The sequence below is a fragment of the Aythya fuligula genome, chromosome 5 (genome assembly GCF_009819795.1).
Source record: "Aythya fuligula isolate bAytFul2 chromosome 5, bAytFul2.pri, whole genome shotgun sequence".
NCBI classification, from domain to species: domain Eukaryota; kingdom Metazoa; phylum Chordata; class Aves; order Anseriformes; family Anatidae; genus Aythya; species Aythya fuligula.
Genome location: NC_045563.1, coordinates 50,790,642 through 50,815,381, shown reverse-complemented (window position 1 = coordinate 50,815,381; position 24,740 = coordinate 50,790,642). Strand labels below are relative to the sequence as shown.

Sequence of the window (24,740 nt, the reverse complement as noted above, 5' to 3'; positions counted from 1 at the left end):
GGAGTGTCAGGGCCCAGGTCTAAAAGGTTACTTCCACCCTTCTTTTAAACAAAGTCATGCATTTTTATCAGAATGAGTTGTTCAGATCAGAAGATATTTCTTTCTTTATTCTCTTCTCGATGCCAGCACATTTCTAGATTATTTTTTTTTTGCTAGCATCTTATTACATCTCAGCCATCCATCCTGATAGGTGTGGTGAATTGGTTCTGTTGTCAACCACTGAAAAATCTTAGAAGCTTTTTAGCTTTGATTTATGACAGAAACCAGAATAACACCTGGATAATTCAAACAGGTGAAGAACACAGTAGTTGTTTTAAAGCACTTTCAGTAATTCTCACCTCTGTCTTGTTTTATCTGAGTGCAGTCAGATGGCCAGGTGCCTTCAGCATAGCTACACTTTTCAATGGTGGTTTGTACAAGTAGTGATTACAGACTAAATGATGGAGGACCGCTGGGATTCCTCTTGAACTTGTTATAAATACAGTAGCCTTCATTTGCTTGAAGAAGATTGTGTAACTAAGGAAGAAGGATAGACTAATTATCAGCAACCAGAAGTCAGTTGTCTTTTAAGACTTGTCTCTACTTAATAATCTTCTTTACCAATGTGCTTTTTTCCAAGAGATATAGTGGAATTGACTTACAAGTACTGTAAGAGATAAATGCCTTACACCTGGGGACAAATTTGTCTTATAAGTAAAATTAATCTATTGACTGGAATCATCTCACAGTCTGAAATTACATTTGTCTTCTTAATCATGTATTTAAATACGAATTGTGCTATTACCCATTGCAGAAGAAGGAATTGGAAGAAGTTTGACTGACTGTCAGGCAAATTCTGTAAGATTTTTCAGTTTTCTATTTAAATATGATGGTTGGTAAGAATCGTCTATTAAAATCTTATTAAATAACAGTCAGACCATAAATGCACTTTTCTTGGAAGAAAGCTGAAAAAAATATTCTATACACTACTATTTACCTTTCAGTAATCTCAGTGTTTTCAAGCAGTTCTGCATCTTTCATTGTTGTTCTCTGTTTCTTCCTTCTTCATATGAGTCATAGTAGATATTTTAAAAACTTTTGGACTGGCAACCTAGAAGCTGAAGAAAACTTTCTCCTCTACTGAAATAACAGAGTCAGAAGGAATCACTTTCAGTGGGTGAGTTGTGACCCAACCTGTCACTGGCTTTTTTTCTGAATCAGCTAAACAGCAGATACCAAAAATCTATGGAAATTATGAAGTTGACTTCACTGCCTGTTTTTATGTAAGCTACTGAACAGCCACCATCAGATAGTATTTAGTCTTCCAGGATTTCCTGACTGATGGTTATGAATGTTACTGGGAAAGCACCTTCAAATGGGTTAACTTAAATAAATATGTATATTCTTCAGGTATACTGTCTAGTCCCAAATTTGCTTTATTGATAGGTTTTGAAGGATGAAGAGAGGTGTTTTTGGTAGATTTTGTTATTTCTGTCTTTAAGTAAATACTGAACTATAAGGCTTGTTTCCAATTAAAATAATAATTTCAGGACAGAAAACTGCTATTATTTACAGTATGAAAATGATTTAGTTGCTATGCAGTTCTCTGAATGTAAATTAAGATAGAATTTGGATAAATCTTGAACAGCTTCTGTTTATACAATCAGACTTGCGGTTTTACTACTATTATCTCAACATGGAACTCTGACAAAAACCAAACCTACTGGAAAGATGATATTTTTGCTTGATTTAGGAGAGGAAATGAAGTAACATAATAATATTGGGCAATGATAACAGTATTCAGCAAAGGAAAAACAGCATTTCCTTGTAAGCTTTTTATTTGTGTTTGAAAAATATACTAATTATTCACTGAGGATAAACAGTTTTGACAAAATTTCAAACCTTTGGTCTAATTTCTTTGCTCTGTCTTAGAAAGCTGTTGTATTTAACTTGCATGGGGAATCCACAAATGTCCTAAAATGATAGTTTGCATCTGTTTATATGTGGTATAACAGATATGTGGGAAGAACAATGGTTCTGTGGCTGTGAGGCCTTTTGTGTATCCCAAAAAAAAAAGGTTGACACGACCACAATTTGTTCATATGTGAAAGGTTGAAGGCATAAGGTGGGACTTTGAAATTGAAATGGTATATCAGATAGATTTTAGTTGTACGTTCATGGGGAAACTTCGCTGGCCAGAGTGGAACACAGAACTTCAATATTCTCGTTCAAGATAGGGTGATATAAATGGGGAAAACAAACCCAAAACTTAGAAGGAAAAGGATGTCCTGTGTAAAATTTTTGAACATGGCCAGAGGTGCTCTGTCAAAATAGTAGAATTGTAATCAAAAGCAGCTGTGGACATTGTTTCGTTTCTGTTGTCACCTCTAGGTCAGTGTATGGAGGTCATTAGTAACTTTTTCTGATAGTGACTGTGTGCAGGTACTTGCAGACTCTGGTGCTCATGCATACACAGCAAAGATTTTAAAAAGCACTCTGGTGCCTTGAAATGACTTCTTCTCGGAATGAGTGTCTGTGGCAGTGCTAAATGTTCCTTTCCTAGCAGAGAAGTGCCATAGGCACTTTTAATTGAATTTAGAAGCTGATAGAAAGAGCCAAACTGTATGCTGAAATCCTGCTATCTATCTGCAGTGTAAGTCTAGCAGACAGGAGCAGCAAAAGCTTCTGACATTCAGTAAACCCTGAAAGAGGGCTCCAGAGGGACTGCGTCTTGGAGTTGAACTGTAACCTTTTTCTCTGTGGGCGTCACAGTATTTCTCTCACTGCAAAAAAGCGCTATCTTGTGTTCTAAACTTGATGTTGCCTATGACACAGGCATCTTTCCCTTGAGAGGTAAGATAAACCTACTAATTTATTTCATAGAGGTATTAACGATTTCTGTATTCTTGCTGGGATAGATAAAACAACTCCTTTCACTAGTTTCTTGGCAAAGAGTTTCCTCTATTGCTACCACTGCAGCAATGCATATAGAAGCCTACCCCCATCTTTAAAAGTGTGGTTGTTGGCCTGCCAAGTCTATATTGTGAATTACTTGGAAGAAAAGCACTATTGTTGTTGCAATTGTAAGGGGAAGAAGGTGCTGTCCTAGTTGCTTTAGGTGAGTTGTAAGAAAATAATAGAATAATGGACAGGTTGTTGCCTGCAGGTAGTTTTCAGTTGCCTGCAATTTTGTTAGAAGAGATGGAAACGTTCTCCCAGAAACGTTTATTGTGGATTCATTATTAACTGAATTCTGCCCAGCTGAATGAAACAGTCAGTAGTATTTACCAGATAATATAGGTGAGATTATCAAAAGCAGACTTTGAAAGTTTTGAAAGTGTTAGCTGGCATTGTTTTGTTGAAATTTTCTACTCCTTAAAATGAGGAATTATATATTTTTTACAAGTTGCACTGTTTAGTACAAAATGGTGAGAACTTTATTTATGTCACTTATCCTTACTGAAGATGGGTCTGAAGAAAACTACTTCACAATCAAAAATATGTTTTTGTGTTTTCTGAAAAAGAAAAAAAAAATGTCTGAGAAGTAATTTGTCTGTTCATGTTGTAGCCACTGATGCTGGAAATCTGAGGGAATCCTTCTCTCTGAGGCATTGTATCAGACAGATCTCATTAGAATTGCATGAAAATTGAGCATTTTCCATTAAATGTTATAATTTTGGCAGATTTGTTAATACCAGTATCAACTTGGACCATTTTTTTCTGCCTTGTTTGAGTGTAGCTAGTCTATGAGAGTAGGATTAACTTCCTACATCACTCTTTACTTGGTTATAACACTTTTCAATAAACTTGGAGAACTTTGTTATTAGTTTATCTACAGAGCTCTCAAGATTTTCAGAACAAGAAATAATACATCTTCCTAAGCGGAATGCAGAGAGGTCTGTTTGTTTTCCAAACTACACTAGTATAATTTTGATTAATTGAAAATAGAATAACCCTGCTTAAAATGTATCCTGTATAGTCTAAATGTCCATGTTCCAGTTGGTATTTATTCTTACTTTAAGCCACACACTACTCAACTGAAAACTTTTACCTATACATTCTGCTGTTTTGATTGAAATGATGGGGAACATTTGCCGTCTTTCCTGTTCACTTCAAAGTTGGTAACTTTATCATCTCTGCATATGCCAGATACTGCTCTGCAGCATCTGGCTGTTAAGCTGTTTAATCTCCCTGGGAGAATCTTGGTTTAAGTCCATGACTAACAATCATATAAAAATATGTCCAAGCCAGATGCCTTTCAACTTGTGTAGCTTTTGATATTGGGGTGTATAATGTGGTCAGTTTAGTTCTTAAAAAGTCTCCAAGTAATCCCTCCTCCCCCCTCCCCACAAAAAAAGAAAACTTCACAGAATCACAGAATTTCTAGGTTGGAAGAGACCTCAAGATCATCGAGTCCAACCTCTGACCTAACGCTAACAGTCCTCACTAAACCATATCCCTAAGCTCTACATCTAAACGTCTTTTAAAGACTTCCAGGGATGGTGACTCCACCACTTCTCTGGAAACAAATGAGTGGTCTAAATAGATAAAATATTTAGTTGTTTTTCTAATCTTCATGAGAGTTTGAATATATTACTCATTTTTGTGGTTTCATCTTGAGATCTTCTACACACAAGATGTATGGTTTATGGCATCAGCTCTTTGACATTTCAGTGTATTGCTGCTTGAATACATTCAGTTGTGGAGACCAAAGCTATACATGTGTTAGGGTAATTAAAAGGATAATTAAAAACAAATACAAAAAGCGAGTTTACATACATATGTTTAGAAAAATCAGTAATACTTTAAGTTGCTGAGAAATTATATGAACATTGGAAAAAAATAGTCAAGGACTAGTATTATTGCTTCTTCTGTAATAGTAGTTTTTAGAAAATTGTTAAAGCTGGAACATTTAACTTGATTTTGTAGTCTAAAATTTCAATTTGCCTTTTAGGAATAATCTTCATAGTTTCCTAAGAATGTTGCAAAAAGGCTTCTACTTTACTGAAAACAGGATAATTGGTTATTCAGGAATGCTAGGAAAATTAACATATTTTTCCTTTTAAAACTACAAAAGTTAATTGAAGGACAATAAATACTTTTTATTTAAAGATTTTTTTTTTATGTTTGAATTTGAATTATTATGGTTATGTAATTTCAAATTTTCAGCTTGAAATTTATTTTTTTAAGTTAGTAAATGATTTTTTTTTTTTTAATGTGTTGGTCTTCATTTCTCAAACTGCACAGCTTTTACGTTTTTACCTCTTAGCTATTCTCTGCCTAGTTTTTCCTTCCTGAAAAGGAAAGAAGGACTTTTGCTAACATAGTTCTTTCCCAAAATTGATTTTCTCTTTTTTCTTGCAGAAAAATTAGATTTGTTTTTCTAAGTTGAAAATGTTTTTCCCCTGATAGAGGAAATCTCTTCACTGCAAAAATGAACAAATAATAATAGAAGAAAATAATAATTTAGACATTATTACTGGTATGATCAAAACAAGGAAAGAGAAATTCAGAAAGATAATTAAATATATCTGGATTCCACTGTAAGACCTTCATAATAGCTCTGAACCTTTATCTGTAGACTACCACGTCTATCCTTAATGTAGTTTTGGCCATTGCTTTACAGCATTCTAGTGCTTGACAGTGTGTGCACAATCAGTGCAAAGTAAATATCAGCATGTGCAACAAAAAAGCAAAACAAAGCAGAACACTGGGATCTTTGACATACATGTGGCTTTAAATTAAATTAAGTAATGTTGTATGATTCCAGCATACTCCATTGCTTATTTATGAAAGATTTACAAATGGTTCAAGTCCTGTGGTAATTATCAACTGACCTATTACACATAACATGTACAGATAGCTCTGATTTATGTCTCTTGAAGATGTAATAAAGTTAAATCTTAATGAATGCAAAATGTTACCATTACATTCTAGCTGAATTCTTTGTAAAGGAAGGTTGGGGTGAGGTGGGTGTAGGGAAAAAGGAAAGAAAAATAAAGGTGGGATAGGATGGGAAGGCTTTAATTACTACAAGTTACATGTACAGGTTTTTAGTGGAATTTAACTACCCAAATTGGACATGTGACCGTACAATGAGCTGTAAAGCCTTTACTTGTCAAAGGTTCTGAAGTTTCAGAAACTTCAGAAGTAGAGCTCCTACTATTGGGACATAATTCAAACAAACACTAAAAGGTCAAAATGCTTACTATTGCAATAATATCTTTTCATTGCAGCACAGTAGATAATATTCTGCAAAACTGTGACTTTGCAAATTCATGCAGTCATTAAGGTTGGAAAAGACCTCCAAGATCATCTGGTCCAACCATCCCTGTACCCCCAATATCACCCACTAAACCATGTCCCTAAATAATTCCAAATTTGTCAAATTATTCAGTCTTCAAGGGAAAAAACACAGAAGAAGACTGGTACAACAAAAAATAAATAAAAAAAAAAATCAGAGAAACTTCACCTAAGAACATATTATATAGGTATTGAAAGATAATCACAACATACAGCTGGTGGGTGTGGGTGTGTGTAAACATTATTTTACACTCGTTTAAAATAAGAAGTTTCTGTATGAAAAAAATGTGTGTGTGTTTTGTTTGTTTGTTTGTTTTTAAAGCACAAATGTCTTTAGCATTTCATGTTTCAGTTGTTTGTCTTCATGAAGTCAGTGTGGTCTTCCATATCCTCCCAAAATTACATTGGTATCTTTTTTTAAAAAGCAAAGAAAAGAGGTAAGCTGAGGGGTGAAAAAATGGACAAGGACCTTTTACTCCTTTATACCAATAACTTTTTGGTTTTTCTTTTTTGATAAGTTATATTTTCTACCATGAACTTCAGAGAAAATAAGCCTTTTGAACAATTTTAGAGGTGTTATACTGTTTTCACTGATGCAATGATTTTATTATATAGAGAGCTATACTTTTTGCTACAATCACTAGGGGTGAAGTGAAAGATATGACCTCCAAGTGACTGTTACACAAGTTGATATTGATGATGTTATTTATTTTGTACTCTTAATTTTTAATTCACAAAATACCATCTGAAATTATTTCTCTTTTTACTCATTTTAAATATCATCATATAGAATCATAGTATGACTTGGGTTGGAGGGGACCTTAGAGATCACCTGTTTCCAATTCCCCTGCCATAAGCAGGGATGCCACCCTCTAGATCAGGTTGCCCAGCACCTTGTCCAACTTGGACACCTCCAGGGACAGGGCATCCACAGCTTCTTTGGTAACCTGTGCCAATGCCTCACCACCCTGAGTGAAGAGGTTCCACGTAACATCTAATCTAACTTTCCCCTCTTTTACTTTGAAATCAAACAAAAAGTCACTCCCCAACTTTTTTTATAGGGCCTCTTTAAGTACTGAAAGGCTACAATGAGGTCTCCCTAGGGCTTTCTTTTCTCTAAGCTGAACAGCCCCAGCTCTCTCAGCCTTTCTTCATAAGGGGCCTCAGACCTGGATGCAGCACTACAGGTGGGGTCTCACAAGGGCAGAGCAGAGTGGCACAGTAACCTCCCTTGACCTTCTGGTCTTGCCTATGTTATATAGCCCAGGATGCAGTTGGCTTTCTGGGCTTCAGGTGTATGCTGCTAGCTCATGTTGAGCCTTTTGTCCACCAGAACCCCCAAGTCCTTCTCTGCAAGGCTGCTCTCAATGCTTTCTTCTCCCAGTCTGTGCTGATGTCTTGGATTGCCCCAACCCAGATGCAGCACCCTGCACTTGGAATTTTTGAACCTCATTAGGTCCACAGGGGCCCATTTCTCAAGCTTGTCCAGGTCCCTTTGGATGGTATCCGTTCCTTCTGTTGTATCAACTGCACCACTCAGCTTGGTGTGATAAAGTATATTTGTGATCTTTTTTTTTTTTTTTTTTTTTTTTCATGTTCTTATATTTATTATCAGTCATAATCGGTGTTAGAGATTAATGTTGTGGGTTTTAATACAAGACTTACAAGGCTTATGCTAATGATGTCTAGACTATTTTTATGTAAATTTTCTGAATGTGACCTACTTTCATCTCTGTCACTGCAATCTGCAGATTCTCCTATTCATGTCATATTAATTCATCCAAGTTTAATGATTGTCCTGCCTCATTAACTGGACTTGCAGGACACATATGGGAGACCTTGATGAGGCCAAAACTTGTTTCTCAGTCATGCCAATAACATGTCAACATATTTATTCAGCCCATTGTGACCCAACGATCTCAAGTAAATCTATATATTTTTAGTTATTATTAATGGATGTTGAGATCTATTTTGCAAAGTTTAACAAAACTACTTAATGATGGTCTGCCCATCTATACTTTTAGTGATAAATGACAAACATACATTTTCACACATGCAGATACAGGAAGAAAAAATGAATTTTAATGATGAATTGCTTTGAGTATTGAAAAGAAGAAAATATTGCACTTTCAATTTGTGCCTTGATGATAACTTTGATTCTAGCTCCTGCTAGAGTTTAATGCCTTTTGTTCCTTTGTAAATGTGGCAATTTGTTGGATCCTGTTTGATGCTATTTTCTGTTTTTCCTTATCATTTACTAGCTAGATAGTACTAACAGAAAACCTCGCAACATATTTTACTAAATAAAACTAGAGCGAACATCAGATGTTTTGGATAGCTATCTATGAAGCCAACTGCATTTTTCAATTCATTATTTAGATCTTCTGGAATGCCTCAGCTATTTCATAATGAAATCCATTCCAACTTTCATTTAAATTATACAGTGTTACCAGATTCAATTCTATTATTTTCATAAGCAATAGTGCTTATGAAAGCTATATTAATGTCGGCATTGTATGGTACATAATATTTCTTAATCATTGCAAGGAAAAAAGTACCTTGAGTTACTCAGTTTATAGGTTAATTGAACAATAATAGAGTTTTAAGGGTAACTCCTTATTCCACCTTTCTGCCCCCAGGCTCACCTGTGCTTAACTGCATGTTGAGATGCTAAATTTTGCTTCTGACTTAGTTGTTGAAAATGTTGTATGCTTTGTGGAGATTATGGTTCCATACCAAGATTTGGTTGCAGTTTGTTGCTAGATGGTCTTGTTGCAGTACACTTCAGTGAAATCTGAACACAATACCTCTGACAAGGAACAATGTACATACAAGATCAGAAAAATGCCTTGAAAGTTAGATGCTTAGGCATCTACTCAGTCTTGCTAAACATGCATAAATTGATTGGGAAAAAAAAAAATCAAAATAGCATTTGTGTTACGTTAGTTGTGCAGAAAGCTGAAAATACGTATCTGAGGTAGAGCTTCAGAAAGCACCCAATTGTGAAGGACTTGAATACTCCTTGCCTACTTAGATATTCTGTATGTTTCACAATTCTATTGATTACTAATTATTAGATTATAATTGTTTTACATGCAAATCATTTCGATATGGGAGTTATGCAACATATAGCTTACTACTGATATATCAATAGGAAATTTTTACCTCAGCAGATGAAGTACTTCTCAATACAAAAGATTCATGCAAGACTGAGTTTTTAAGTCCTCAGAATTCTAAAGTGGTTTGTAATCGATTTCTAGGCCTTCTGTTGGGTTTCTACACCACTGTGAATTGTAATGTAGGGATAATTAGTAACTTTAATACTATAACTCCATGTTCACCTTGAATTTATTACAGAATTACTGAAATATATACTATATTCTAGTACATAGAACACAGTTGCATTCATTGCTTTGGTGCTTAAATTAAAGAGAAAGCAGAGGACCCTAAAATTAGCAAATTCAAATTCAGATGTTTTTAGTACATCAGAATCTCAAGCATTTCACTGAGATTTTTAATTTCCATGCTTAGGTGTGTTTTTGTCTTTTTTTTTTTTTTTTTTTTTTTTTTTTTTTTGAGCAAGTGCAGCTAATATGAGTATTTTTCATAGAAATTTTTTGAATATGAAACAGACCTGCTATGAACATAAGTGAATGTCTCATTGTGTGAGGGTTGTATTTGGATTAGATTTTCCAAAAGTGAACGTACATTTGCAATTAGCTATGACTCACAGGACATTAAAATTCTGCAGTAGATTAATTTAATTGTATATAAAAACTGAGAAAATGCAAAACTTAGAATAACTTTTCTAATAGCATTAGAAAAAAAACACACCCTCAGTCATGTTAACAGTACCACATTAACCAAACCAAGGGAAATCTTTAAAGCAATCTTTAAAGCATTTACTTATAAAAATTAATTTGAATTTAGAAAATATTCCATGCTGCATAGATGAAACTGAACCCTAACCGGGCTAAATACTCCATTCAAGTAGTTCAAAAAGTCTGAGGTTTAGTAGGAAACTGAGGGATTTCCAAATGCAAACGTAGGATGCTAAGTCAAGTTTTTTGCATATCACTGCACTCAGTGCCCCAACTCTCACATCCTTTGACTTGTGAGTTGGCTTTTACGATGTTTTAACATATAGTTGAAAATATTATTCAAAAGGAGTTATTGAGATGAATTTGTTAATTTTGCATTGAATTTCTTGTTTAGGGATTATGGGTACTGAAAGTAATGACTGAGTAAGTGTTTTTGAGAACTGTCTATAACATAAGTTTTGCAGAATTATTTTCCTTTTTTTTTTTCTTTTTTTTTTTTTTTAGGGGGAAATAGTCCTTCATTCCTTTCTCTGTCAAGCATTTAGCAAGTGCCAATATAAGATTGGTTGTGTGTACAGTAATATATTTGTTTTCATTTTATCTGTTTTTAAAAGAATTCTACAAATGGAAAATAATTTATACTTCAGTCCTATATAGGTATAGACATGGCTTCCTCAGGTGATACTATCCTAATGTAAATGTGACGCCAATTTAATGTGATACCTCATTTTTCTGTATGTGTCCGTAGATAATATGACCAAAAAGATTTGCTTATGTTTCCTAGATATTTTATGTTAGTGATTATATAACGTGTTTAAGTGTAGATTAAGGCACTTGGCATTATGCACTTTCTCTCCATTTCCTTTATTGAAGTTCTGTTTTAGGGACTATTTCCTCTTCATCAAGGCCAGGTTAGATGGGACCTTTGAACAACATGATCTAGTGGGAGGTGTCCCTGTCCATGTGAGGGGAATTGGAACCAGATAATCTTGAAGGTCCCTTCCAATCCAAACCATTCTATGATTAATTCTATTTAGAACTAAAAGATTCACATATTATAAGTGGTTAAAAACCTCACACTATACAGCGATACACAGCACTAATACTTTTATTAAATCCAGTACTTAAAGATATCTTCAAACTGTTTTTTTTTTTCCTCCTAATAAAAACCACACAAACATTTTCAAGGGAATGACAAAGACATTGCTGCAAATAATGGTTATTTGTACCTTGTCATGCATCAACATTGTCACTTTGCAAATGTAGCATGAAGAGCTGAAAATCATCAGTCTGAGTCATATTCAGTAACTTTTTTTCCTCTCCATCTTCAATTTTTGCAATAATATATATTATGTTTATTTCTCTCTCCTAAATTGCTGACCTAAATTACAACAATTAAGGAATAAGGGGTATCTGGAATGCATTGGTCAGAAGACTGAGTGAGAACAAGGATTTAAGCAAGTATGATTAAAATGGTGGTATGTGTTTTTCTTCCTTTTTTTTTTTTTAATATGGCTGTTTCAAAAGGAATGGGAACCAAACAATAAAATATGTAGATGGAAAAAGCGTAATGTTAAGTGCAGGAAGAGCCATCTGAGGCATGAGATGATAGCTCTGTTGCTAGAATGACAGCTATTTAACACTGAATCTGACAAAGCATTGCAGAATGAGATGTGGGAAATAACCCTGAAGTGCCTTAGGATGTGGACAAAACATTAATAAACTGTTTCACGTTTTCAAAAATAATTTTTAAATGTGTACATGGCAATATTAGTACATTAGTTTTCATGAACATGTTATTTCATAATTGCAGATGGAGCATCTGTTAATAGTTTGGGTATTGAGGCTATTGAAAGTGTTTAATATTTCACTTTTACTTCTGTGCAAAGCTTCATCATTTTGAAAAGTACAAAATTGAGTGCATGCTTTTTTTTTTGCTTTTTTTTTTTTATGCATAGGTATAGAAATAGTTGATCTCCCAGTTCGTCCCTTTAACTATAAAATCAAAAAGAAAAAGTACACTGTGACCAAATGGAAAAAAAAAAAAGTTTTCCTGTCTTCCGTTTCTACCAATTATAATCAAATTATAAAAATTATTTCAGACCCAAAGGCACATTTTGTTTGATCTGAATAAAATATTTTCTTTTTTATTTTATTCTATTCAGGATTTCTTTTTTTTTTTTTTTTTTAAATGAATTTTTAATCTAATTTTTGAAGTCAAATATGTTCTAAATAAACCCTCAGCAAGTGGCTAGACACTACACAGCCTCTCATTAGTTGCCCCCTCCACCAATGTGGGGTGGGGGAAGTGGAAAGGAAGAGTAAAAGCAAGAAGATTTGTGGGTTGAGATAAAATTGTTTACTAAGTGAAGAAAAAGAAGAGAGAGAGAAAACAAAACACAATCACTTAGACAATCACTTATCATCTACCAAAGGTAGACTGATACCCAGCTAGACCATGAGCAAAAGATGGCTAACCTCCCTAAGCCCCCTTTTCCCTTTTATGTCTGATCATGATGTATGGCTTGGTACCTCTCTGTGATTAGTTTAGGTCATCTATCTGATTGTGTCTCCTCCCAAGCTCTTGCACACTCCCTAATCTAATTCACCGGGGAGGGGGGGGCACAGAGTAAGAAACAGAGAAGGCCTTTGTGCTGTGCAAACTGATCAGCAATAGCAAACATAAGTGTGTTATCACTATTGTTTTGATCACATGTGTGAAACATGGCACCATATAAACTGCTGTGAAGAAAATTAACTCCATCCCTGCCATAGGATGCAATAGATGTACAGAGCACCATGGGATGGCTATGAGGAGAAAGGCCTAGGAAGCTGGCCTTTTGGAAACACCTAATATTGGAAAAAGAACAGAAGGAAGAGAGTTGGAAATTGAGGAATAATAACAGTCCATGAAAAATTATTGGAAAGGAGTGATCCCTGCTGAAGGTAGAAAGGATATGTAGCAGGTTTACTGTACCGAGATTTTTCAAGTTTAATATTGGGAATCACTTTATAATAGAGAGACTGAAATATTGGATTGTAAGGTCCAATAATATCTATCGCCGAAGTCTTTCTGAACAAGTTAGGAAAAACATTTATCAAAAAGGATGATGGTTGACATTGTGAGAGGTGTAGAGTGGTGAAAAAGGAAAAATTTACCTGTTGAAGGGACTGATTTTCTGAGTACAGAATAATGTAAATGGGTTCTAGAGCCAACGTAGTCTAATTTTCCACTCCAAACTTGTAAACGTACTTTACTTCTAAATTTCTAGTGTTTCATTTTTGTATTGGTATTTAAGGTACAAGCATGTTCATGGTTCTGAAATTGTTAACAGAGTAGTTTGTACAAGCTCTCTCACTTGGAAATAATAATAACATATTTCTGCTTTTTACAGCCTCTTTTCAGACTCACACAATATATAAAACTGGAATGATTTTACCATAGATAGCAAGACTGTCTTGTTTTCCTCAAACAGTGGCAATAATAGGATAAATTAATTAAACTGGTCACTTAAACTAATGACCATAGCTTTCAAGAGGCAAATAAACTCTTCACGGTCATGTGGGAGAAATTCTGTGAGAATGAAGTGCAAGAATAATACAAAGCCACTCTGAGATAAATATTCTGTTTTTTTTGTTTTGTTTTTTTTTTTTATTATTATTATTATTTTTTATTTTATTTATTTATATATATTTTTTTCCAGGGGGACATGAATTGATTTTCTCTTGGGAATTACTTTATGCAAATTTTTGGAACGTGGCCAGTTCAACAAATAGGTCTGTTCAAATTGGAGTGTTTGTTTGTTTGTTTGTTTTTTTCCGGTTCTAGTGGCAAGATATGTAATTCAAAGGCAGGTTATTGTTCTGCACAGAGGGAAGCAAATGCATGTTTTTGACATCCTTAAATTTGTTCTCCTCCTCCGCCCCCAGCAACACATCTTGTTCATTTGAGTGGCAGCTGAAGTATGGAGTATTATACTGAATAAAGTGAAGGGAAAACTTAAACAATTAACTGTTCTTTCCAAGACAATGAAGGTACCAAGTAAGATTTAGAAGAGATGGATATTAACCCTGTTTTTGTATGTAAATCATAGCAGAAAAAGGCAAGTGTGGTTGCAGGAAGTTTATCTCTGCTGCTTTTTCCAGCCTCTTGAGCTCAAGTTATGCAAACTCATGTAACTTTCACGCTTGTGAAATAAATATATTTCCCATTGGGAAGTTCTGGATAGCCTAGGAAATGAGGAAACATTCTTCCCCTCCTAGCCATCTGTAAAAATGGCTAAAAAAATAAAAATGTTTATTTAAAAAAATAAATAATAAGGTACCATGGATTTATGACTTTTATCAGGCTTTCCCTTACAATAAACCACAACAAAACAACCTAAGCTAAAGCTTTTAGGTATCATGCAGAGTACAGATTTCCTAGGCTTGATTCCACAGTAAAACTGAGCTGGATTTACAGTTGTGAAGAAGTAGGTAGGATTTTGACTGAATGTTTCAGTCTGTTATACTCTAATACGATGTGACTCATAATAAAATGGGAGCCTGTAACAGAACAACTGTACAGCTCTTAACAGCATCACTGATACAATGGTTTTCAATCTCTGAATTTGCAGTAAAAATGATGTGGTATTTGCATTTCTTCATTTTGTCTTATACTTTTCTAGCAACTTGAGAATGTTTCAAGGATGAATTGATTTGCATATGTCAGAATTTAAGACAAAGCTGGGAAATGTAGATAAATCATGCACAGAATGTGTGCTTTATAATATGAAGTCATACAAATACAAATGTTTGGAGAAGTTTGTGTGCAACCTTTTTCTGATGCAAAGTGCCATTACATGGAAACACATTGGCTTTCATGAAAATTTCATTACAGTGGTTACTGAGGGCAATGGAAAACTCAAGAGTTGACTCATTCATTGCTGAGTTTACCCACAATGGGAAAGTTTCTTTATTTCTGCTAGCTTATTTGGACATTTTGGAACTTGAATTACAGTCAAGGTTACTGTACAGTTTATAAAGGTTTGTGCTTACATATTCTTAAAACTAGAAACCTTTTTTTTTTTTTTGTCACCTTATTATCCAGTTTTCTTTGGCTGTGAATTGTTTTCTCTTGCTTTAACTCATGAAGATGTGAAGAACAATTAACAGAGGTCAATTTATAAAGTTATGCACGTCAGTTTATCCTACTTATTTTCCCCTCCCAGTTGTGTTCTAGAAGAGTTCCAGGGCTGTGTTTTAGAGTTATGAAATCTTTTTTATTCTGTTGGGAATAATTAGTAATTAGTCTCACTTCATGTGAAAATTTTGATTCTATTAAAAGTTTTTATTAGCTGTTGTTATTATTTTGAGAGCTGAAGGCAACATATTCTAACACTTTAAATAAACCATTTAGTATAAATCACGTATAATCCTGTAGGCATAACTCAAAACGCTGCTCTGCAATCTCACTAGTCTTCCACAAGACTGTGATAATGTCTTAAATAGATTGGGGAAAAAGGCATACATAGCTAGAAGTGTGTTCAACTGCATTTTACATTGGTGTCATCTTTAATGAAGCTTGTGCAGAAAAAGTTCCTTGATGAGACAACATTAAATAAAAGATCATTTGGGAGATATTTACAGTACGTGGCTGTTCTTGTAAACAGGTAAGAGGAAAGGGAACAATTTGGTTTCCTTTTGTTGTGGTTTTATAATCAGTTGGTTCTATTTCAGTTTCCTTAATGCTATGATAGTGCTGGCAGGCAACATAGAAAGACTTCAGCAGTGTGCGACATCTCTATCGCTTGTCTGAACTTTGGCACAAGAATGACAGTTGTCGGGAAAGACTTGAATTTATATACTGATCCCTAATAGAGTTTTCATGTCTTCTGATAACTTCATTTTCTCTTTTCTCATATGAAACCTGTTAAATTTTATCAGTACCTCAAACTTATTTTCTTTGGGTAAATGCTTAGAGCCATATTTGCAGGTAAAATTGGTCTGATTCCGCTTGATGGGAACAGACGAAAAATGTGTAAGTGTATATATGTATAAAAAATGGTACGTGGAAATATATAAGCCTTATTTTTTATATATATTTTATGTAAGGGAACAAATAATTCAGCTTTTCTAATGAAGGTATTTCTGACAAAGTTACTGTGTGCACTTGCTTGTCAAATAGGAACAGACTAATAATTTTTAGAAAAGTCTTAGAATTAATCTTTAGGAAACTATTTGCATCCTACTTCAATAGTCATGCGCTGTGCTTATCCACTGACTATCTTACACTTTTTACTGTTTTTCAAGTGTCAATCAACTACAGAATATTTTGATAAAATGTTTTGATCAATAAATTTACTTCTTAGTGCATGTATATTCTATTATTACCTGTGAATAAATCGCATATTTTCTATCCATTTATATGGATTGAATCTGACTTTCTCTAATAAGAACATAAATATTCTTTCTCACATGTTAGAGAAACTTTTATATTTCTTTTCAGTCATGATTAGCAAAAAAGTTGCTAGATGGCATCTTTCATGAAACTTCTTTTTTAGCTTGACTTTTTAAAATTCCAAAAAAAAAAAAAAATGCACCATATGTAATAACAGAATACATTTATGTAGATCATATTAGGCCAATCTGGAATGTTTCAAAGAAATTTGAAATAAAAAATGCAGCTGCTTCTGACACAGTTAAGTAATAATTCCACTGTAACAGGTATACTTTATGTGTATTTTAAAGACTAAAATTTGAGATGAACTTTTCCAGTTGGATAATTCCATTCATACTAACCTGATTTTTGATATTGAATATGTCCAGGACATCAGAGGATCACAAGGAACAGCAGGGTATCAATAAAGCTAAAAGAAAGTAACCAGATGTCTCACAATGCCGAGTCAATGATATTGCACAGTGGCCATCACTTCACTTAGCTAATATTTCTGGGAGACTGGATATACAAAGGTGTTCTCTGTTCTTTTTTAATTCCTCGATCCCTCCTTTTCTGTATTTAGATTTGCCAATTTAATGTTTTCATTCACATTTAAAAATATAATATTAATTTTCTTATGAAGCATTTCTGTTGCATAGGTTAGTGCACTTGATAGTATTTTTCTCCAACTGTGTGACGTTCAAAACTGGTTAGGCATTTGTGGACCAGCTTTGTAATGGTGGATTCAGCACCAAGGACAGCATAATGTACCTAATTAGTACCTAATTCATTCCTCCCTCACTGTTTTTTTTTTTTTTTTTCTTACCAAGTTTTGCTAAAAATAGTTGGATAATAATTCTGAATATAAAGAAAAATTAATCGTGGATGATACTGAGTTTACTGAAAGAAATTGATTTGTTAATGAAAATATGAATGCATAAATGCTTTCTAGGATGAATATTTGATATTCATCCTGACCTTCTCATAAGGCCTTTGCCAGCAGCATCATTGTCCTAATTTGTTCTCTTACGATTCTCAAAGTGTTCAGTGAGGTAGGAAATGGTCAGAGTAGGAGGGACATGCTCTGTGCTGTTTAGAACAATCCTAATGAAATTAGAAGGTTTAGTTCGGGTCCCTTAATATCACTGTCTTTTGTATAATGATTAAAATGATAATCTGATGGTTGAATTCCACTTGCATAATTGTATTTTGCCTATTAAAATTGTAAAAGATTGAGCAGAATTTTTTTTTCTTTTTTTTTTTCTTTTCTTGGTATGAATATTCTATGTAGTACTACTGTGAATCATTTACCAGAAGTTATGCTTTACCACAGAGACCACATATCTGTGATCTCTAAAATAATTCCGATGTGGTGATTTTAGACAAACTGTGATGAAAAGTTCTGTATTCATACAACTTACTGCTTGTTTTTGTTGTTATTATCACTTTATAAGAAGTAAACGTAGATTTTTTTTTTTAAATCTTATAATTCTATAATATCTTAAAGGTTGGACTAGATGTTCTTAGAGGTTTTCCAACCTAAATGATTATATGATTACTTACAAATTGATATTATTGATAGGGGGCCATGATTATTAGCTCCTCTGTGAGTTAGTTTCCCAGGAATACTGTGCACCTCAATCATTATTGCTTAAATGTCACTCTAACAAGGAAGAATACAGCATGTTTAATATAATTTCTTTTGTATCCTGTTATCCCCAGTATTCTAAAAAGTGAAGCATGAGTGAAGCCTAGATGAGTTTTGTAGGCAATGATACCAGCTGCTAGAAGCAAGAAGGGCTCACACAGTGCTGGTTGCAATGGCACTGCAATAATGCTTCCTGACCTGATAATTATGTTTGAGAACTATTTCTCTGAATTGCTGCTAAATGCTGATTTTTATTTTTATTTTTATTATTCTTTACTCCTAGTTAGAAGATTATTTTAGAGAAACAAAGAAGCCAGCCAACCAACCAATCAAGCAAACAAAAACCTAAACAGAAAATGTGGCTGTATATGGGGAAAAAAGAGGGAGAAGCAGAAAAATTGAAAAAGTTGTCACCGCATTGCAAAAAGGACAGGGGAATGAAAAGTGAATTTGCTTATTGCGATTTAATTTTCTGCAAATACTTGAAGAGGCAAATTTTAATGGAAACAAGACGTATAAAGCTTTGTTCATATACATGTAGGCTAATTTTCAAAGATATGGAAGCTGTACTTAATTATTTATACATGTAACTTGAAATTTTCTTCTTCAGGAAATTCAGGCTTCCATACGTGTCTAATTGGCTCCTCTTCTTTTTTTGTGTCTGTGTATTTAAAACCGATGCCTGTATCTGACCTCCTTACTTTAATGCCTTATTTCTTTATGTTCTTCTTGGGTGATATTGAATTTTACTCTTACGTTGCTTTTGACCTTGCAGCTTCTGCCATTAACCTTCTTCTTCAGCAAAGTGTTGTGCCGACCACTCACTGTTTGCACATTTGACCTGGTAGTTGTTCAGATCACTTTAACTAAGACTAATAGATGTGGTTGAATAATATTAACTGAATACTTTACATACTGAATTCCAACTGCTTCTCAGGAAACCTTACAAATATGTCTTGATTTGTAATTTTGTGGTTGTTGGGATTCAGTTGATGATCCCCTAGCTTGTGCTGCCAGATCATTTCCACAATGAGCAGCAAACTTGTGTCTGGATTGTGACAGAGATTTTTCCTCAAAATGACTTGTGCCTCTGCAATCCCTCTCAGTGCTGTTCAGCATCAATAACATGCGTGCTCTCTGCTGTGCATTATGACAGTCTGACTGATGCACTATGCAATGAATAATAATGTGTCATAACTGCAAGTAGTTAGAGCTTCCTTCTCACTTCTAGCACCTTGCCTAAAAAAATCATCTACTCCTACACTGTTGTGTGACAAAGGGCTGGGGTATATTTATATACTTGCTCTCATTTAAGCAAAGCAAAAATCCTTGGTATTCTAGAGCTCAGAATAGAGGTCTTCATCAGTATGATTGACTTATAAATATCTCATTTAAATGCTTTACAGAATCAAATCCCAAAGATCGGCATGGGTGTAATACAGAACTAGCCCAGAGCAAACATCAATCGGTTTGTTAAGGAATGAATGTATAGGATGGTGTTTGAAGTTTTCTGCAGCAAGATAGTGGGGTGGTATTTCAGATATTGTCTTAGAAATTCTGGAAGGAAATATGAATCTGCGTGTATATTAATATATTTTCAGTCTGCACAGAACAACCCCGGCTACTATGACAGGCTTTGGTTTTGTTTTATTGACCAGCAGGATTAATGACTGGTTTATAATCCTGCAATACTCAGCCTCCAACCAAATAACAGAGCATACAAACTTTTGGTTTTCTTCTGCTCAAAGGAAGTAATAAATAGAAATGAAGTCTTTTTAAAAAAATAAAAATTGGAATAGCCACCAATATCTTGTTATGATTAAGCTGACACAAATGGTACTGACTACCTGTAAGAAGTTTTTCTTAGTCCTGTAAATTATGTGTGGACTTTACACATTTAGCACGTGTTATTAGGAGACAAATGGTGTTCTTGTTTGAAAAGCTTTCAAAGATGAAGACATACAAGACTTAGGTGATTAATGAACTTAAACTCTGTAAACCTCGAAATGTTCCGATCCATATGTTTATGCATCTGAATACCTCTTTAAAATCTATCCTAGGGGCTTTGTTTGGAGAGTAGATTCAGGCTTGATGGTGTTTTGATGTTGTTAGGCCTTTATACTTTAGCAAAAGAGTTTATTTTGGTGAATTTCAGCAAGCTCAAGTTCTTATATGTAAAGCATCAATTTAAAGGAAACAATAACACTGCCTAGAAACTGGTGGAAAATCTTAGACTAACAAGGTCAAGGACCAGTCTACATTTACCTCTCATTCCATTGTATTCCATTATGGATTTAACAAGCATATGCTGTATAATAAACACATATATTTATTTTAGAATAAATATATGAGAAAATTCTATTTATTTTAAATCACAGGTGGATGAAAAAAAAATGTTTTATTAAAATATCCATTCCTGCAGTGTTTTGGAATGTAAAACAAACAAAAACTTAACAATGACACTATTTAAGACTTACAATCATTATATATGTATTTGGGTACATACATGTTTATGTAGCCGTATAGATGGCAAAAACAAACCAATCCTTGTTTCTTATATCTGGGGAAGTCATGGAGAAAGGGGAATTCATGGAGAACGTGAATCATCTATTACAATGTAATTCTGTCATCTTAATAAGGATTTGAATTCCTAAGGAAATATTAAAGAAAAATATATACATAAAAATAATCACTTTGGAACCAGTTGTTTCTTGATATTTATGTATCTGGTTTTATTTTCCTTTGAATGAAAGAAATAACTGTTGGAGAGAGAGAGAGGAGACAGAATAAGAAAAAATATATAAACAAATAACAAAAATGAATAAAAACAGGCAAAACATGGAATAGTTTGTTCTACAAATTATCAAAATAGGAATACTTCGATATTATCAGTATTTTTGTTTTAAAATCAGTTTTTCTTTAATTATGCTATTTCCAGGGAAAATTTTTAATACAAAATTAAAAAGGCTTTATACCTTTGCTTTTTGGGAGAGTTTGTATTAAATGTTTACTTTGAACCTAAATCTCTCTTCTCTTCTAAATTTCTCCTCTGGAAAAGGAATTCTAGTAAAATATGCTGGAATTCTAGTAAAATATGCTTTATGTTCTTTAGCACCACAGATGCTAATTACTGCTTTTGTGTCTTTGCTTTCACATAGAGAATTATCAAATGAGTTTTCCAAAACTCATGATTAATTTCAACTGACTCCTGACTTTGACATTGGAGATTCCATTTTAAAAGAGGTTGGATAAAAAAAAAAAAAAAAAAAAAAAAAAAAGATTGCCATGCCTGCTTTTGGTAAAGATGCACTAGAAGTATTTTTAATGAAAACCCCTGTCCCTTGTCCTCCTGAGTTTCACCAAATGTATTTGCACACATTTTTTTCAAACTTTGTAAACTTTAGCCCATTATTCCAGTATTCTTATTAATCCCCCAATTTATTGTCCTATACTATAGTACTGTAAACTTAGATGCCACTACTACTTCTCAGCTGTTAAATGATAGTTTGTGCATTTTTTTCACCATGTTGAAGATCATTTCCACCTACATTCATAAAGGGGTATAAAGCAGATAAGATTATTAGGAAATGCAGTTTCATTTCTAAACTACTGAAAAAGTATAGAAAAAGAGAAATGGTGGGTGCACACACAAGTAAAAAGAAAGCAATTTTACAGGTTTTAACCAAATTCAGACTCCTATGCATTATTACTTTTTTCTTTTTTTTTTTTCCCTAAAAAAACAAAACAAAACAAAACAAACAAAAAAAAACAATCCTATACTCCTGATGTACAACTTTTTAAATTAATGTTTTGTTCCTTGCAGGATTTTTGTCCTCTTCATTACCAGAAATGCCCTTCAAAAGAAGTTCTTCCTTAGATTTTGAAGATCAGATCTGATTCAATAAGGTAGGTTTCAATTTAAAACTCTACCATACCCATTGGGAAAGATGTTTGGAGAGATGATAGGAAAACTGAGTCTTAATTATCACTGATGGAAAAAATATTAAATATACACTTTAAATAACCAATATTTTTATCATCATTTCCACCAGTCACAACTGACAGGATTTCTTAAAATCTTATAATCATTTCTAACATACAGTCAATAAAGAGTGAGAAATATTCTTGACCACAACTTTCTTTTAGAATTTCTTAGACTCTTGTTCTAAGGGAAGCAAAGATGTGTATGTATTAAATCTGTTTCCTCTTATTGTCTCCAAAACGTATTCCCTTGTAACTTTTCCATGGCTTAAGTGCAAATTCATTCTTTCCCTTATTTTGCTTTATGAAATAAATATTCTGGAACCACTTACTATATATTCTCTACAGAAGTAATACTTCAATGGACTAGTTAGACCATTGGATTGTTCTAGATTGTTACTAGGTAGTAGCCTAGTAAACTCTAAAAGAATGTAAAGAGGCTCATTATTGTTTTATAGTTTTTAATCTACTTCTTTAAGATGACACTGGAAGAGGATTAGATAATTGAGGCTTTGTATGTTCTTTAAACATTTTACATTTTTCATGGGAATTAATATGAATAGCAGGGAGAGATAAAGACTGGATGAGAAAATCCAGAAAGCTCAAGATGAAAGTTGGTCTTATTCCATATTTCACAGCACTTATAAGTATAAATATGGTGAATTCTGCCTTTATTCATTGGTAGGTCCTAAATTGTTTTCTCACTTTTTCATCAATCTGAGTCAATGTCTATCAAAGTACATTCATATCATACCACATTTGTAGATCTTAAATTATTTAATTAAATTATTTTATATCAAGTATAGATTTCTAGGGTACTGAAGAAAATGATAAGTGTGTGTTTGTTTATTTCCCCCTGATACTTCATTTTTTTCCTACTTGTTTGCATCATTAGTTGGTAAGGTGTCACATACGCACTCCAGCTGTGACATTGTACACTCTCCCTAGTCCTCTTAATAATGAGTCTGTGCTGTTTAACATGTTCATAAAATATTTTTTCCATTTTACAGGTAGGGTAAGAGGCATACAGAGAAATCAAATAATCTATCCTGAGAGCATGCAAGCACTCTAGGAATAAAATCCCAGTGAACACTTGCTATAACTCTTTTGATGTCCTCATCAGTGGCCATAGTCCTCCAAGGATTGATGGTAAGAAAATAGGTTATTATATACACTATAATTTACACAGTAGTTATGTGGAAAATAGAATATATGAAAAATACAGTTAAGTGGAACTTATGATGTGTGTGTATATGTACATGTATATGTATGTGTGTGTATATATATGTGATATATACATGTATATGATGTCTGATGTATAAAATTTGTATTTAGATAGACATTTAGTTGGAAGTTATTTAGAAAGTTGTAAGTATCTGAAAACAGAAAAACAGATGTTGAAAAGGAAAGTTGTCTTCTTAACTACTGTAATTTCTAATCAGTTGTGTTTTTTTGTTGTTGTTGTTTTTTTGTTGTTTTTTTTTTGGCTGTGATGTCTGTCAATAATGTGTCTTTGCATATACCGTTTCTTCTACTCCCCACTTTATTGAAAGGCATAACTTTATCTGGGATCTTGAAAGGTTAAAGCAAGCCATTATCCCTTTTTTTTTTTTTTTTTCAATGAAAATTTAGAAATCTGTTATGTTACTTTTTTCTTGGCTCAGAGTTCTTTTCTGAAGGGCTTTTCCACAAACCTAAATTTCACTTTGAATGTATAGACATGAGGATGAGGCAGAGCAATATTGCTGCTAGGTTGTTTCTCGTTGAAGCTATGAAGCATATGTAGTTGAGATTTTATTTTCAATAAATGAAAATTTTGTTTTCCAGTCACAATTCCACAGTGGAAGAAATTAAGATGTCCAATATATTCATCTCTATGTCAGAGTATCATAGTCTTGCTATTTATAATTCACTGAAGAAAAAAATTGGTGTCACACAGTAAAGATATTATTTCCAATGTGATGCATCATTCATGTCGAACTCTAGTTGTCTATATTCTTAAATTTTGCTTTCTTAAAAAATCCAATTTAAAACTAACAGTAAGATATCTGTCCTTCTCCATTCTGTTGACATTCTCACAACCAAAATGCATTAGATGGGGTGTGAAAATAAAATGAACAACAGTTCTCAATTGTCATTTACACCCATTAATCCAGACAGACTCCATTGAAATCTAACAAATTATTCTTCCATGTGGAGCGAATTTCAGCAGTTTAATGTCAGTGGCACTCTGTCCTGGAGAGGAGAGAATTTGTCTAGGATTAAATTCTGACTTAAACTAGTTCTATAGGGATGACATGATTTGAGCCACCTTTTCACGACTGTTTTAGAGGGAACAGTGTTTCCTAATGTTCAGACAAATCCTGTGTTTCAGTTTGTGCCTGTTGCCTCTTCTCTTATGTACCACTGAAAAGAGTCTGTCTCTGTTGATGAGATTCCCCTTGAGCCTTCTCTTATCCAGATCTCTCAGCCTTTCCTCATAGAAGACATGCCATTGTCTCTCTTGGGGCAGCCCAAAGCTGGACACAATACTCTAGGTATGGCCTCAGCACTGTTGAGTAGAGGGAAAGAACACTTCCCTTGACTTGCT

General features: G+C 33.7%; 1 protein-coding gene across 1 annotated transcript in view; it reads left to right on the top strand.

Annotated features, from left to right (window-relative positions):
- Positions 1 to 24,740, top strand: part of LRRC4C (leucine rich repeat containing 4C) — a 498,215-nt gene that overhangs the window by 376,245 nt on the left and 97,230 nt on the right. The window contains exons 4-5 of the mRNA XM_032188015.1: positions 21,993 to 22,075; positions 23,161 to 23,299. The gene's annotated coding sequence lies outside the window, so the exon portion shown is untranslated. The remainder of the gene's footprint in view (positions 1 to 21,992; positions 22,076 to 23,160; positions 23,300 to 24,740) is intronic.